Raw genomic sequence first — 14,597 nt, forward strand, 5'->3', positions numbered from 1 at the left:
TGTGGCATGTTTTTGAGAGTGTGTGAAATGCTCAAAGGAAACGTCGGTTTGAAAGGTTTCTTTTTTGCAAGCACCTTGTGTGCTGAGAGAGAAGAAGTGGTGTGAGAAAACGGCTAGTGATTACACTGAGGTTAAAGCCCAACCTCTGCTACATCAACAACAAAAGTAGATAAAATCAAGGTCAGTTAATTCAGCGGTTGTGTGGTTTTTTTTTCTCCGTATCAGCTCCCATCCATCCTATTCTCACAACACATTAGATATTAATGATTGCACATAAAAAGCTTCTCAGTCCATTACTTTGGAGTAAATTACAACCCATTAGACATCACAGAGTGGGATATTATCCATTTTTCATGTAAACTGATATTAGATCCCTTGTACTTGACAGACTACAAACTAATAATCATTTTTGTTTTGCCTTGCTGGTTATTTCCATGAAAGATAAAACAAACGAAAACCAACTAGATCTCTTACTGCTACACATTAAACTGAGAAGAAAGACGATCAAAGGGGATAACTTTTACACTGAGAGCAGCATTTTCCTATAATAGAGGCTAGAAAGCAAGGCAGCGAGCGAGGCAAAACAATGTTTAAAAAAAAAACAACATTTAGGTGAAAGAACTAAGTTGATTTGGACAACTTCTGTCCTTTTCATTGTTTTACTAAGCGGGATTCCTTAAACACATCATCTCAGCGCCTGCCTCGACCTGTCGGCCGAGTGCCAAACATTCGCTGGCGTCTGTAAATAAAAGCAGCTGAATAAATCTGCCCGAGTGGCCCCAGACATTTTCAGCTTGGCAGCCACAGTCAAGTCACTAAAGCAGCTTATTGTGGCACACACACACACACACGAGGAGGATGAACAAAAGTTTGAACAAGGAATCTCCCCCCTGGTATTTTAAAGTAAAGATGTGTCAAGAAGACAGTAAGAAAGGGGAGGGGCTCATAAATGAGTTTGAAAACAAAAGTGTTTCAGCTTTTTTTGAAGGTCTGCTCTTATGCACCTTCAAAAAATGAAATATTACCATCCTAAATATAAGACAAGATGAAAGAACACTTGATAGGCCTATAAATAGAAAACACAAAAAATGTTATATGTGAAAGGACAAATTAAAAGAAAACTTGAGAAGGACATGTCAGCAGGATTCCACATTGTGCATAATCTATTTCAGCTTTATTTGTTTTACTGTTTGACTTAAAAGCCAATTGAACTATTTAGCAAAACCACACTGTAGATGTTTTTGAAATAAGGAGAAGTCAGTTTGAAATGGTCTGTACATGTGGACTTCATTATATTGGCAAAATGATGATGACCTTGGTGCTGGAGCCCCAACAGAAAACCAAAGAGGAGGTTCATGAATGTAGTGAAGAGTGGTTGATGTGGGTGGGGAGGAATAATTCACTATGAGGAACACTAAAAGGGGAGCCAAAAGGTTGAAAAGAAGAAAAATCGACTTGTTAACCCGTCACATGAGCATTATTTGCTTTAGCCAAGAAGGAAAAGATGCTTGCATTTCATTTTTCCACCAAGCCAAACAAATCTGATAAACTAGTAAAATAAAGTATATCCATCTCTTAAGTCAATCATAAAGTGACTCCCAATTCACCAATTTTGCAGTAAAGATGCAACCATAGACTGATGCATTTGAATGACATGTATCCAAACTTTCTTTAATGCCACAAACTGCTAAGAGAAGCTCCTAAACCTAAAGACTGAAGCCCGAGCTGGCAGCTACTTCACAACTGTGACATATAGCATTGCTGGGTGATGATTGGAGGATTACTACTGAGCTATTTGAGAGTCAGCGCTACAAAACAGCGACATTTGAACACAAACAGAGTTATGTTATGAAGCAATAAGCAAAGTCTTGTGGATTTATAGCGAACCATATTTACACCAAGTCTTCCATGAGCTAGTAGGACATAGTGGTCCAGTCTAAGTATAGTACATTTAAATATTGCTTAAGTATAGAAGAGGTGACACTGGATTTATGTTTAAATTCCAAATAACTGTTACATAAAAGTGGGTTTAGTGAACCAGACAGTAGTAAAAACGCCACCACAATGAGAATGTTCTGGACAGGGAAGTAAACTAGTTATTTACATCACAAATTCTACACTTATCCATAGACTAAACCCATAAAAAGTATTATAATGACGTGAGATGACCTAAAGGAAATGTAAAGGATGATTAGCTTTCCAAATCCAGTATAAAAAACATCTCAACAATAAAATGGGCGCAGGTTCTCCAACTGTCTATTCAACTGAGAAGCAGGAGAGATCATAGAATTGAGATGTTCCCGTTTTTTTCCTACTTTTTATCTCCATCATTTTTTATTATTTCTTGCAGTAAGCTTTAGGGGTTAGAAAGCCTTATTCAATTCTGACCGCTCTGGGACAAGAGCGGCTAAAAATAGCTCTCATTAATTCTACCGTTGTGCTGCAGCAACAGAGTGATTTAAGGCGAATTTGCAACATGGAAAAAAAACATATAATAAGCTTTTGTTACATAAAATGCTACTGTTCCATTGAGGTAAATGATGCAGTTTCCCTTTTCCCTTCTGCCTTTTATGTGGATTTGCTTGCTGACTGTAATAAAAGTAACAAACTTCTCAGAAATGTACTTAATTTCATATCTGCCATTAGACTGGGCTCATAGCAGATCGGGATCAGAGAAATACTGATCCCCCATAATGAGCCTAAAAAACAAAGCAAAACCAAATTATAACCACTATTTCCTCTTCTTAAATGATAAAAACTGCTGTATAAGGAATAAAAATATTTAAAAAAACAGTTTAAATTGAAGATTTTTTAAACAAAATATGGTTTAAATTGAACTGCAGACAGCTGACAGGTCTAATACTCTCCCTTGTGGCTTCTAGCAGTGAGGCATCGAAAATATAGAATAGAATGACTGATCACTTCAGAAAGTGGAATTGATGAGCAGGGGAGTGCTGACACCTGCTAAAACTCTCTTTCCCTGAGAACATTGTCAAAAGGTAATGAGGGTCCATACTTTACTACCAGTCAGAGGGAAAGTAGCACTCTGCAGACACACGAATGCAACACGACAGAGACTTACCTGCAGATCTCTAACAGAGGGTAAATCACATGACTGATACAGAGTAGCAGATGTGATATCAAGGTCAACAAATGTAATTAAGCAAAAGTCCTGTGCAAAAAGCTGTACGAATATAGTTGTATCTATGTGTCAGAGAAGCAAAGCATCATGGGTTTTATCTTATGCATGAGCATTTTGGCTGCAGAATTTCAAAAGTACTTACACTGGTTTATCTCAGCCACTAGGACCATCTTAAAAAACTGCATCTACAACATCCAGCATGTCCTCAGCAAATCCACGTGGTAGATCCTGCAGAAGCACATCAGCAGCATGACTGCACCAGTTAACGCTGGGAAGGATCAGCCCCCCACCTTAATCTAAACCCCAAAAATCTTACAAATTCTGGCTACAGGTGAGAGGTTATCACGCACTCTGCAGCTATCTGCTGTCACCTGCTGTGTCCCACACCCCCCACACATCTGCATCCTCTCCAAACATCTTTTTCTTAGGAATACATCCCCCTCTCCAACAGTCTCCTTGCACCCCGGTGACACTGAAACAAATCTCCTCTGGCTTGGCAACACACTGCGAGAGATCTGCAGTTCCGCTCCAGTGTGGGACTCTTCTGTGCTAGCGAACATCCATCCGCAGTGTAAAAATGCTGTATTGGACTTAACCCTCAAGCTGCCGCATTGAACCACAGAATCCACCGAGCTGCTCACATTGTGTGTCATTATCTGTAGCCCCCTAACAGGGTATGCTGCAGTGCAATGAATACATTAGGCTCAGGGTGTCAGCATCATCCTGCACAGATTGAGTATTCACATAATCTTAAAAAACAAAAATAACACAGTTTGTTTATTAGCCCTAATATTTATTAAGGACTAAAAGCACTAAATAAATCTGATCTTTTCATAAACTTCAGAAAAAACCCAAAAAGGTTTCTCAAAAGACACAAAGAACAGCGCCAAAAGGATCCACCAAAGTTAAGACATTGTGCAGACAACAAAGGAGGTTGCTTAGTAACCTCATAAGCATAACCAAACTAAGAAGAATGCAGCATGACTAAGTGCATCTCATATACATCTGATTTTACTGACATTTTAGAATTCCCTCTTGTGGAATTTTAGTATAGTTAGCTAAAAAATAATAATTCAATTCAATAAAAATGCTAAACAACTGCATTTCTAGGATAAAAAAAAAATTGTGTACAGTGTGGAGGGGACAATAAGTTTTATTATTGATTTGATGAGGTGGTGGAAAATGGCCTTTGCAAAAAAAAAGAAGTTTAAAAATAACAGATGACAAAAGCATAGAGAATCCAACCTCTGAATAGATAATTTATGTTACGGTAATTCGTTATGTTAATTTATCAATGTTTTTTTTTGGAATAATGGTAACAATGTAAAATCCTTTTTATGGGATCAATAAAGATTTATTTCTATTCTGCTCTATTCTATTCTACACGTACACAAACAACATTGGCAAAGGTTTTAGCGTAGGTTGCCAAAAATAAACAAAATTAAAGGGGAAAGCAAATCTGAATAAAACCTACAGTTAAAAATCACAAGTTACATACTGTGAAAAAGATTAGATATGTATTTTGTAGTAGAAAAAAAACTGCAATTCTTTTTCTACCACACTGATTTAGAAAAGAAAATCATAAAATGTATCGTCATAAATGAATAGAAAAATCTAAATGTCCACCAAATATCATTAAATTTAGAAGTTGTGTCCTTTGCAGTTCAAAGTTAACATTCAAGATTATAGAGAGCAAAGATCTTTCGGTTGTAATAAGAACACATGAGACATCATTTTCAGATCGATCTGCTGGTTTTGAATTACTAATCAGTTCATTTTACAGCAGGAGTTTTTGTGTTGCTTTTCTGTAAAAGGTATGCTGCATGGTTGGAAAAGAAACCAAAGGAGAATTCATCCTAAGGCCATTTCATGCATCTGTGGTGAATCCTATAACTCACATGGTGAGTCTCTCCCCTCTCTCTCCCTCAAAAAACACACAGCTATTGCTGAAAATGCAACAAACCTATTTTTAGTGCAACTTTTGCTTCCAGGCAACGTTGAGCAAATGGCAACATAAACTACGTTTGGTCCATAACAAAGCAGGCTAACAGGACAACATTTCATCGCACGATTCATCCTTCAGGACAACATGAAAAGAAGGTTAACCACATAAATCCAGCTGGATTTATTTCAAAATAAACTGTCACCTTCGTATTATGCACTAAAAACAACCTCCTAGTATAGTAAGTCATGGACATTTCATTAATTTATCAACTTTGACATTAATTAAGAGTGTAATTGCAGACTGAAGTAAGGGCTTCATTAGCACACCATCAGTATGTTATAAACAAGTTAAGGAGAAAAAAATATATACATGTCTTATCCACTGAAAGAATGTAAGATAATGCCTTTAACGGTAAGTTTTATAGTATTAATAAAGCTGAATAAAAATGAACAGCAAAGCAAATGAGAAAAGATATAAAAAAAAAACATCATTTAAAATTTCAGATGTACAAAATCCAGCATTCAACGCTAATCAGACTTGAATACACACACAAAAAAAAACAAAAAACACAATTATTACAAATACTCATTATCAGCTAAGCAAGACGTGGACAAACACAAAGCCCCCACTCTGCAGCAGAGATAATGATCAGACTCAACAAGCCTGAGAGACGGGTGATCACGGAAGGCAAAAGAAATGAGTTGAACTTATGTCTCCGTCTGTGGAGCCTGAGTGGTGACGGATTCCACATCCTTTGCCTTCCCCGCTATCTTCTGCCTCCCAGCTTACAGATTAATTATTTCACCGCAACCAAGAGAGACGTGCACCACCGAGGTAGTAAAAGCTGCGAGTCAGCACTTCTGTCACTACTGTCTTCTGGCAGTGTTTCACTCATAACAATGGAGCAAAGAAGAGCGGCTGTGCGCTTAAAACCATTGATCCGCTTTTCTAATTCGCATTTTTTCAACAGAACGAGTCATTTTAAAAAAGAAAAACTAGTTGTCCAGATTCAGTCGAGGTTTTCTAGAACCTGTGTCAAATGAAGGAGATGAGTCTAAAGTCTTTTACCTATGAGTGATATTCAGGTTTTCCTGACTGCTTTTAGTGCTCTCAGCAACAATCCAACAATGTGAGGTTCAATGCAACATGTATGTTGGGAGTCAGAACGTTGTGATAAATGGATCATACTTTGAAAATACTTTCAATAAAAATTGTGATGTTAAGAGACGTGACAGTAATGAGGCTGGTGTTACTTTTCTTTTGCAAACACTGAAATAATACATTGAAAAAAGTCTGTTATGAAATTTAAGACCTGAGACATCAAATTAAATAAACATTTACACTTACAGGTAGTATTTTTAAGGCTTTGTTGTCTTAGAAACATAACATGCTGACAAACAGCATAGCTACTTGCAACATTTTCAAAGCCATAAATGAATCTGCAAAAGGCACAAAAATGATAAAAGAATTGAACCCACAATCAGAATCTTCATGAGATTCATTTAAGTTCTACTTCACTCACTGATGGATGCCATTCGCTTTCAAATGAATGAATATTATCTACTAAAATTGTTAGTTCACGTTTTTCTTCAAGCATGGCAAATATAATCAGTGTTTCAACTCTCGTATTAAAGAAACACATTTATTCTGAACAGTTTTGCAAAGCTGCTCACATTTTGTTCAATTTGAGCAGGTAAAAATGTAATGACAAATGCTTCAACTGTTGCTCAACGCTTTCTGACAGTTAAGTTAATGATTATTTTTAGACAAATGCTCAATTTCATTAGTGGGGTTTGATTTTGAAGAACACAAGTCAATATTCTGTGTTTTTGGGAGAATTATGATGTAATTCAACAGAAAAAAAGTACATTTTGCACCTCGACTTAGTTTGTACGCTTTAATTCAACCATAAAGGTTGCAAATTAATAAAATAGCAAATACTCATGACACTATGTAATTTGCATAATTGGTCGTTTTTACTTGGTACACATGTTTTATTCAAGTTGTACAGTTTGAATAATGCTTTGTGCAAATAATGCTTTATTTTTATTAAACGGTTGCCAACTCAGAATCTGGAATTGGAATTTATTTTTGTTCCCAAGCACTGTAGGTGCTTGTCACCAAAAACCAGAGCCTGGAGGAGGAGTTCTCAAAACATGGAGCAGGTAATCAGCTTCTAAACTCAGTCATCCCAGTGGAAGTTATCAGTGAGCCCCCACAAAGAGCACACAAGAGAGCAGGAATGTGGTGATAAGCTTTGGGACTGACCTGCTCTCTGCCTCCTTTCTTCATAGTGACTGAAACCAGCATAACACAGCCATGGAAAAGCAGTCATGATTACAAATGTTTTGGTGCCTTTGGATTAAAGGGGGTTGGTGCTGATAAAAGACTCTGCAAGCCTCTGCATCCAGTACATTCACATAGGAATTTGTGGTGGCCTTCACTTCTCCAAACAACCCTGTGGGCACTACCATGATGTGTGCGATTTCCCCTCTACTTTACAGCCTTCAGTGTTTGTTGAAACATCTTAGCTTGGCCCTGCATCAAAGGAAGGAGCTCCCTATTTGGAAAGGGGAGGTGTCTTGGAATATTAACGTAAAATATGGTTTGTTTTGACCCAGGGAGAAAGAGTTCAATGTCTTCCTTGTTTATTCATACTGAGGTCATCATATAATTATTTGGTCCACCAACAATGCAGATTAGTGTCAGACAGTTTCTATATATTTATAAATGTCTGCACTCAAATCCAGAGCTGAATTTGAACCTAAATTGGCAAAATATCATACCCCTTGACCTTCAAAAACCACAAAGACTCAGATGACGGCTGCTGCTCCCATGACAGCTCAGGGCAACAGGATACATGGTAACATTTATGATTGCCCTTGAAAGACCAGTATACCCCCTACATGCATATCTATTCCCTTTTCAAAACGTTAATAATGCAGTAAATATTAACTTATTGCTATAAATTCAGTTGTTAATATATCTTTTTGACATCATTTGACACAATATAATTAACAGCCATGCCCAGCTGCTGCTCCATCTGAAATTACAAACACAAGGCCATAGATGACTCATGTTAGTCACAGGATTATGGGAGTCCAATGCTTAAAGAGGCTATAATGAATCATAAAATGCCCACCAATCACAGTGTGTCCTCTGGTGTGATGCAGTCAAGTTGTCAAGATATTTTCTTTATAGTTTTTTTTAAAATGAGAACGACTTTTAAATAAATAAATCAAATAAAAACCTGAGACGACTAACTACTAAAAAAGAAAATCCCGCCAAATCAAATGGATATTAGTGTAAACAGAAAATGACATGTTTTTCAGTCTGAATACATTAGAGAAATGGTGAGATTGATTTAAAAACACCTTATGGCTTCTGTAGAAATCGTGGTAATGCAGCCTTGATCAACAACTTGTTTTTACTAACACTTGATCCACATCTTAACCCCTTGACGTCTGCTGATGCTCATATGCATGTAAACACTTCTGCTTACCTTAATTTAGGATCTACTTGAAAGCAAAAACATACATGCATTTTTATTTTTCATAGCTGAAAGTTAAATACCAGAAAGATCATCAAAACTGACCAATTCTAGAGGCAGCTAGGTTGATTCTAAAAACCTGGTTAAATACATTATTTTGTTTGTCTTTTTCATCATCTATAAAGAGAGCATAATACAGTTTACATTCAAATTGATAGATTCCAGACATTATTTTTGCTTCCTTGAAATCTCAATAGTTTCTTTGATTATTGAATAGAAAAAAATTTACTCCAGGATTTTATCATCTAAGTAAACAGCAAAGTAGATTTTTTTTTGTTTTTATTTAACAATTTAATAGCATATTCCTCCATAACCATTTTGATCTAATAAAATGATCAGCACAAAGATCCTACCACTTTAAGACGCATTCATTAGTGAGATTACAGTAGTTTACACATAAACAAAACGCAAAAAGATATCATCAACACGCACGAATAGCATCAGTATTCAACAGGTGACAAATGGTGCCTTCAGGTTTGATCAAACTATTAAACTTTTTGAAATCAGTAGTTTTCCAGAGAGCGGCTAGAGCCCCAGTGAGGACCCACACAGTCAGAGCTGACATGACGGTGCAGTTTTATCCAAGCAGGTGTTTCCATATCATCACACAACTGCCTGCCTAAAAAACAAATGGTCCGTTTCTATTTTACGAAGGGAAAAAAAATACATTTTTAAAAGTTACTGGGGTATTTATTAGTAAGTCACATCAAAACAAGGTGAGCCACCACAGTTGGATAGATCCTCCCCTACAGGGAAAGGGGGAAAAACAGATCATGTTGTATTTCTAGCTGTTGACTTTCTGCAACCGCTCCCTCCTTTCCTCCTGCGGTCTCTGACTCCTAATAAGTCCTTTGCCTCATTTTATACCCACTTGGGCATATCAAACCCCCCAGTTGGCCGACATTTTGTTACAGAAGCTAGGCTAGCTCCTGCCCGCTAACGTAACCTGGAGTAACCAGTCAGGCTGATGATGACAGCCTGAATGTGGGCGCTTTTTAGGACTTCTAACGGCACCTCGCGCATACCCGACAAGAACGAGCCAATGAAAGCCGTTCCTAACGGAAATGGATACCGTTAAGCACTGACCGAGCTATCCCCCTTAGCGTAGCAGGCAAATGCAGTTTGTTAGCACTGAGAGTGCTAAGTTACCTCAGCTTGCACCGTTATCGCTCGCTCGAGCCCACAGGGGGAATCATCCACTTTGCTGCTAAGCTACAGGCAAAAATGTTCCCCCCCCCTCCCTGCACAGCTCGCGCTTGGATGGATAAATAGGGAAAATTCACCTTCGCAGTTGCAACGGTCCTCACAGCGTGCTTGTGAAAATATTACAGAGGAGGAAAGGTCTTCCCAGTGTGGCTCCACAGCAGCAGCAGCCGCCGCACTGCAATGGCAGGCAGTGGATGAAGCCTCCCTTCTCCCCCTTTGCGCTCACACTTCGGCTGCCTTCTCCGCGGTGGTGACAAGTGACAGGTTGGCTTGGAAGAAACCATTCCTTTTTGTCCGCGGGGGGGGGACAGCAGAGATGCAGGGAGGCTTTCCACAGCAGCAGCACCAGCTGCAGCTGCAGCACCAGCCATCCAGCAGCACCAAGCGCAATTCCACCACCGAGGCGAAAGAGGTTGGAGGGGTGGAGGGGTTCTCTATGAAGCTTAATCCCAACGCACGCAGCAGTTCCCGCCATAAACGTAGGAATGGATGTGACTGTGCATTATGTCATCGATTCCAATGAATTGGTTAGTAAGAAAATAGTCAATGGGATCATGTCCCCAATTCCCTAAAGATATTGCGCAAACCAAATTTACTGCAATTTTTGCACAGTGTTAAGACAATCTCATTTCAGCTTTACCACAGCTTGAACCCATTGTGTATTTATGAAGAGTAAAAACGATTTTTTAAAACTATACAACAAAAATGTTGGTATTTCTTAATTAAAATAGCAATAAATCAAAATTTAAAAATACTAAACTTTAACAAAACAAATATAGGACATATTCTTTGTGTTGAATAGTGTGCACTTAACACTCAACAATCAAAATTCGATTGGAAATCTTATAAATACAGCAAATATTTGATAACCTAAGTAAGTAATATTCACAATACCAACAAAAACAACAACCACAGATTTCTTGAAAATGTTTTTCCCATTATCCACTGAAGCTTTTCCAGTACAGCTCCAAAAGTAAGCGACCGTTGGCCCTGAAGGTGACATTACTGCATGGCACCTTAAAAGGATTTGCTGCTGGTTGTTGTGCAAGAGTTACTACACTGGACAGCAAATAAAATGCCTGGAGGATGACAGGTCTGCAGAGAGGGGTTAGTCTTTCATAAAGCAGGTGTTTGAAAGGGATTGTAATATAAAAAGAAATATCCTATGATGTGAATGCAACAAGAAACCTGCCCCAGTGTGTCATTTCATTAAACCATGCATCTGAATTACATTGAAAAGGACAATATAATTTCTGGAAATGTGTGGTTTGATTGAAAAGGGGCTTTTGAATCTAAAAAAACTGTGTATTTTTTGTCTGAAGGCAAAACAACAATGAAAATGACTTTTTAATTCTTATATTTAAGGATATTGGTGATGTTTGTGCAAAAAGCATCTAACAAACATTTTGCGTTGATTTAAATGCATTTAAATTTTCTAAATTTGTCTTTAGCAGTGAGTATCAACATGTGCTGTAGGATAATAAGGTATAGGCTCTTTGAGAGCTGTGTTAATGACATGCTGCAGTAAGACCTTTAAAATGCAATAGGGTAGAATTAAAATCCACCCTATAGTCACAATGCTCAATACTCTTTCCCGAGGGGCATACAGATTTAATCAATATACAGTATGATGTAAATTGTGCACTGCACCAAACTCCACTCTTAAGAGTCTATTGTATGCACTTTCGTTTTTGTGCTGGCTTCTCAAGAACTGCCTAATTCCCTGCAGCACCTTTTGTTGTTGTGCATTTTATCACTTTGGGATGGCGTGACCGTTCTTGTCACCTCTACCTCTGACACTAATGAGAGCAGGGGAAGATAGGGCTTGAATGGTTATTCTGGAGGAGTACAGAGGTCCTGCAAATGTTGCTGACGTTAAGAGATTACTGCATTCTCCATTGGAGGATCTGGAAAAGTAGGGGGCGGGGGCATCTTGAATGTAAGACTGTGAGATGGGCAAGGTCATAAGAATTACGTAAACAAGGGCAGTCAAAGATAGCCTGTGGAAAAACAGGACGTGATAAACAGCAGTCAGAGAATCAATCAATGAACTCTTAAATAAGTTTTCCGCACCTGTAACCAGAGCTTTTTCTGTATCTTTGTACACAATCTGCCACTAAGGCTTATTGGTGACTTCATGACAGCGCCTTCTTTTAACTGAATTGGACTTCATGAAATTTGCATTGAAGATCCAGCTGCCAATCCTTATTGGAAATCCACAAATAGAAACTTTTTCTAGATAATAAAATGAAGAGTTTTACTGCTACGCTCTGCTTCTGTTAAAGCCCTTGAAGTACCCTCTGTTATTGCTACAAGAGTGTTTGCATCACCCTTCCCAGCAGCACAGAGGGTGCTTCACATGTGCAGAGCTACAATGTAATGCTGCCCCTCTCCTCCATCAGCACATTTAGGAAGTGCCAGAGTGAGGTTCTGAATCACAGTATGACTGTAAAATATATTAAAAAATGTGCATGAGCGGAAAGCCAAATTAGAAATTCACAGCACGTTTGGATTGGGGAGGGGGTACACCATCCTGAGGGTGAGTGAGTCACCCTTTCAGCTGCACAGGTCAAGGAAACAGCCAAATAAGCAAAGATTGGCACGGCTGTCAATGAACTTTAATGGTTGCAGCTGTTTGTGATAGATGTTGAGGTCAGTGTACGGGGTCTTATTGCAGGTGGAAGGCATCCACACAGGCTAAACTATCCATGTTCTCAATAAATTAAACTAGGAACCGATGCAGACTAATAAGCAAATAACAGAATTTACAACCTTCTTTTTGACCTCTTAACCCTGGATATTTTGACATATACACTGTAGTAGAATAATCTGCCGCCCTGTGACAAACTGGTGACCTGTCCGAGGGGCCTGTCTTTGCCCAACAGTGGCTGGATTAGATTCCAGCAAACCCCCATGACTCCAAAAGAGATTAAAGTCCCCCTCCAATCATCTGTAGATCTGTTGTAAAAAGCGTTCTCACTGTTCTTTTATTATGGTTATAATTTAGAAAAAAATCTATGATATTTTCTAGGACATTTTATAGTTTCTGTTGAGCAGCAGGAATTCATCAGAAATTCTTCTATGACTTGTGGGCGGGGCTGATGGCAAGTATATAGCCTGCCTTCATTTCCCACCATCCCTTTATTTACACTCTCTCCCTCTAGCTTACCGCCCCTCACAATACCAACCTAACATTACTGGTGCAACAAAAATGGCTAGTAATATTAGAGCTACCCAGCTGTACACTTTTGAGCCAGATGTCAGCTTGGAGGAAGAAAACTGAGTCAGAAATTGATCTATTTGTTTGCAAGTGAATGTATTGGGATACAGCAGGTCAGGAGCTTGTGGCCTGCTGATTATGGACTTTATGTGACAACTACAAACTTTTTCCAACAGAATTTTTTTGGTCTTCTCCTGATTCACAACAATCTGAATAAAGAAATACTCAGAAACACAATTTTAAGCTTAATTTTCCTCACAAATGTCCTCCACCATGAGAAAAATACTGTAAGAAAAATGTTAAAAACTTCAGAAACACAATTTTCCTATGAGCCTTTGGGTCTTTATGAAAATTTATAAAATGGATGGATGGATAAACTGGCCACCTTAGACCCCCTCGTGCCTGAACTTCTTTCCAACTGTATAAAAATATTCTTTAGTTTTTTTTTTTTCATTTAAGGAGATACTACCGGTAAATTAAGCGTATGGATCAAATGTCATTCTGCAATTCCTCTTTGATCTTTTCTTTATACTTGACCTTGGACATTAAGTTAGCCCACAGACTTGACACCATTTTATTTTGGAAGTCAAAGCTTTATTTTGTCACAACATTACAAAGTGGTTAATAAAAATTATTTTTAAAACGTGACAACTGATATAATTAGTTTAAAAACAAGAGAGGTTTTGGAATACCTAAAAAAGGCCACAAGCACACAGGAAGTAATGACAAAGAAGAGATCTGGATTTATATTATAAAATTCAAAGCTAAAATCACAATCCATGTACGGGGGAAAAATACATATTTTTTTAAGATCCTCCAAATGAACTTCTAATCTCTGCCTCATTTTCCCACCAACCAAGCTCAGACATGTCAAGCCGGCAAATCACGTGACAGCAGACGGCCACCATCCAAATCCTCTCTTGATCAAACAATTCCTGTACACTTGCGAAGCAATCATCTAAGTATGTTCATCCCAGGAGGTGAGCACTGACGCTAATAAAGAACAATTTCAATCAGTTAATGTGGACGTGTTGGTAAAGCTTTTAGCCTTGAACCTGGAAGTAAAGGATTTTGCGATGAAACAAATCTCCAGATCCCAGATTGCTGTATTGAGTGTGAAGTTTAGTTGCTGGAGGGGTATAGGAGCTTTTTTAAAGCACCCATTGTGGGTGTGTAGGCAGCTGAAAATGTGGCCTGTATGGTTGTTGCTTAGAAAAAAATAAAAGATAAACTCACGGGTTTCTGACTGTAGCAACTGATGACAGAAACAGGAAGAAAGGGGCAAGAAAAAACATCAAGGGGATATTACTGCACTGCAGAAATCAACCAGACAAAACCATTAATCTATCTTGTGTCAACCAGAAATTAATGTCTCTTCTGATCTATCGGTTGATTCCAAAAAAAACAACCTAAGAACATTCATATTTTTCTATGTGCGCCGGGGTAAATTTTACTTTTATGCTAGATGGGATTACACTGCATGTTGTCCTGGTTGACTCCACAAACCTCATGGGAACCAATGGAACTAAGCCGT

General features: G+C 38.2%; 1 protein-coding gene across 15 annotated transcripts in view; it reads right to left on the bottom strand.

Annotated features, from left to right (window-relative positions):
• The window catches only part of LOC101160233 (tight junction protein ZO-1), a 65,713-nt gene that overhangs the window by 21,955 nt on the left and 29,161 nt on the right, over nucleotides 1-14,597 (bottom strand). The window contains exon 1 of one of the 15 annotated variants that reach the window (XM_023955721.1): nucleotides 9,921-10,214. The exons of 13 other annotated variants lie outside the window; for them this stretch is intronic. The gene's annotated coding sequence lies outside the window, so the exon portion shown is untranslated. Of the gene's footprint in view, nucleotides 1-3,284; nucleotides 3,304-9,920; nucleotides 10,215-14,597 lie in introns of those variants that run through there. One more of the 15 variants, XM_023955722.1, reaches the window with a different exon arrangement.

The sequence above is a fragment of the Oryzias latipes genome, chromosome 6 (assembly GCF_002234675.1).
Source record: "Oryzias latipes chromosome 6, ASM223467v1".
NCBI classification, from domain to species: Eukaryota; Metazoa; Chordata; class Actinopteri; order Beloniformes; family Adrianichthyidae; genus Oryzias; species Oryzias latipes.